Below are 3,293 nucleotides of genomic sequence, written 5' to 3' on the forward strand. Positions count from 1 at the left end.
TTTATGACTACCTTTAAGTGGCTGTAAAATGTCTCAAGTTGGTGTCACAAAAATTGAAACACCCCAAATCAGAGACCACTTTTGAAAATGTGGGTCTAAGTGATTTGACAATAGTGAAACAGTGAATTGGTGGTAGAGTCAGAAAAAATAACACCCTCCTTCCCGTGTTCCAGCTTTTAAAGAAGTGCTAATATAACTGGACATACAGCAAAGCCTAGTTTTCTATCCCCTACATCAATGCTATGGTAAAATGGGCATTTTGCATAGACTAGAGGTGGTGGTTGATGAAGCAAGATAAGATAAAGGATGAACTTTAGAAAGATTGTAGAGAAAGAATTGATAGGATCTGGTAACAACTTGGAATGGGAGAAGGAGGAGAGAATGTGACACCATGGGTTGCAAGCATGGTTGACAAATAGAACAGTGTGATAGAGGGAAAGTTTGGGAGAGGATGATGAGTTTTCATCTTGCTGAATTTGAATTGTCAGAACTTTCAGGAAGATCTGTTAGACAGCTGGAGTACTGGATAGAGGAGGAAAGTCAAAGTAAAGGGGCAGATTTGGAAGTTTTTAGGCACAGAGTAGCTGAAAGAGGTGCAGCCCCTCCCTCCTTCCTCCCCCCTCCCCCAGCTTGAAGTGGCTTCATCATATACAGGGTTTACAGTTTTGTTCAATGGTTTTCAGCATCCCCACTATAAAAACTGTTCCAACGCCACTGGCTGAAACCATAAAAGTAGATCTGGTCACCTTGGGATAAAATATAGAAGGGATAAGAGGAGACAAGACGGAACTCTGAGGGATGCCATCAGGGTAGGGAGTGGGAGGAGCAGTCTCTCAAGGATATGCTGAAGGAGCAGTTGAAGAGAGATAGGGAGAGCACAGAATCAATAAGCCCAAGGAAGAAGAGTGAAAGAAGAGGGAGAGATTGATAGTGTCAAAAGTGGCAGAGAGGAGGAGGAGGAGGAGAAAGAGAATAATTAGTAACTTTTGGTAAATGTAGTTGCAGGAAGGGTGGAGAGGATGGAAGATGCATTGCAAATAGGGTGACCAAATGTCCTGATTTTATAGGGACAGTCACGATTTTTGGGTTTTTTTCTTATATAGGATCCTATTACCCCCACCCCCGTCCTGATTTTTCACACTTGCTGTCTGGTCCCCCTAATTGCAAAGGATCCAAGAAAGAATCAGAGTAGAGGAAATTAAGACATTGGGAAGAGACTGCTCACTCATGGAGCAGGGAAGCAAAGGCAGTAGCTGGTGAGGGGGACAAGTGAGGGAGAAGTCAATGAGTTATCTGTGAGGATTTAACAGGTGCAGGACTCACCTCTTTTCAGAAGTTTCTTGCCTCCTATTATACCTCAATATGGATCAGCAGAATCTTTTTTCTCTATATTCCCATGTACCATTCTGAAAATGTCTCTGGACTGCTATAAAAATGCAGGGGCTTTTATACACTAGACAAAATGTATTATACATTGCTTCGTTCACTGAAATTATGGTGCACAAAGCAATTTTGACTGCCTCATTTACAGAACATTTACTCCCTTTTCATTGTGAGGCTTTCCTATGTGTCCCTGCATATGACATAGCAGCTGCTACTTTGTCCTATAGCTTGGCTTCCTCAAAGGCTGTCCCCAGTTCTAAACACTAGTAATTGAATGTCTCCCCAAAGGTTTGCTGTTCCCCATAAACAATACAGAGAAACATCTGCTTCTCTCATATGGATCTCATAATTTTTGCTTTGGGTTTCATCCAGTACTACATGGAAGAGTGATGCCTCCCAGCGTCAGAGACCTGACTATGAGGGACAGTCAATGCCTCTGTTTATAGCTGATTTTGGGGAGAGGGAAAGGACAGGTAGGAAGAAGAGGTTTTATGATCTGTTTCACTCTGCGGCTTGCCACACATGGTTCACTCTCTAAACTTCAGGCAGATCAACCCTTTCAAATACATGGTGGTTGTTTTTTCATTTGCAATAGCACTGAGAGGCTCAAGTCAGCATTAGGGTCATGTTTTGTTGGGCCCTATAGAAACATATAGGTTCAGATTACTTGTGGCCATGTGCAGCTGTGAAGAGGCAAGAAAATTTTTTTCCTTCTCTACCGCCACTCCTGCATTCCCTTGCCTGGCTGCCTGGGGGCCCTCATGATAGCAGTTCCTACACTCTGGGGAGTAGAATACTAAGAACCAGATGCGGAGGAGGCAAGATCATGATCCTGTCTCACTCTGCACCAGCTTGTGGAGCTGGGATGATGCGCAAGGGGGAGCAATCAGCACTTTCCTCGTGGATGGCACAGATTGGCTTCCTCACATGCAAAGAGCAGCCCTGGTAGAGAGTGAGACTGAAACTCACAGGCACATCTCTTTCTGATACTCTTCCTGAGGCAGCGCATCACCTTCAGGGTATGGCTTAAAAATCACATCTTCGCTCGTAGTAAGAGAGAGTCCCTGTCATGAAGAGTAAATCTAGATTAAAATGAGATACAAGAGGTGGGTGTAGCAGACAATGGTGTGGGTGGGACTGGGGGAGGGAAGATGAGGTAACAGTAATGGGAACACAAAGTTGGAAATAACATGTCTAAAACCCCTTAAATAAGGGCCTTCCAGATGCCGGCTTTGGTGGTGGTTTTTGTTTTTGATTTTTTTTAAAAATCTATGATACCTCAAGCGTTGTAGTTCACTAACTAGAAAAACAGATTTCCACAGCCAAATTCTGCCCTCACTTAAATCCTCAAACTCTACTAAATTCAGTGGGGTTAAACAGAGAGGGCAGACTGTCATTCAGTTTTTCTAAATTGGTAGCATTTTCTGGTAGTTAGAGCATGGAGCTTAGAGCCTTGGGTCCCATCTCGGGTGCTAGCATGTTGTAGTACCTTGGAAAAATTAATATATTGGTGCCTTTGCCTTTGATCATTTTATAGAAGGGAATACTGTTCAGCGACCTCACAAAAAATAGTGAGACTTAGGGCAGGTCTACCCTACAAACTTGCATCAGCACAAGTAATGCTGTGATGCTTCTGGTTGAAGACGCTCTAAATCAATGGGAAAGAGCTCTCCTGTCGACTTAGCTACTGCCTCGCTAAGAGGTGGAATTATTTCAGTGGGAGAAGCTCTCCTGCTAACATAACGCTGTCTACATGGGGGGTGGGTAGGTTAGGTTGATATAACTACATCGCTCGGGGTGTGGATTTTTCACACCCCTGAGCGCCGTAGTCATACCGAAAGAAGTGTGTAGTGTAGACCTGACCTTTGGTTTTTGTAAAGTTCTTTTTGGATTGTCGTCACTGAGGAGGA

The sequence above is a fragment of the Mauremys reevesii genome, linkage group 5 (genome assembly GCF_016161935.1).
Source record: "Mauremys reevesii isolate NIE-2019 linkage group 5, ASM1616193v1, whole genome shotgun sequence".
Classification (NCBI taxonomy): Eukaryota; Metazoa; Chordata; order Testudines; family Geoemydidae; genus Mauremys; species Mauremys reevesii.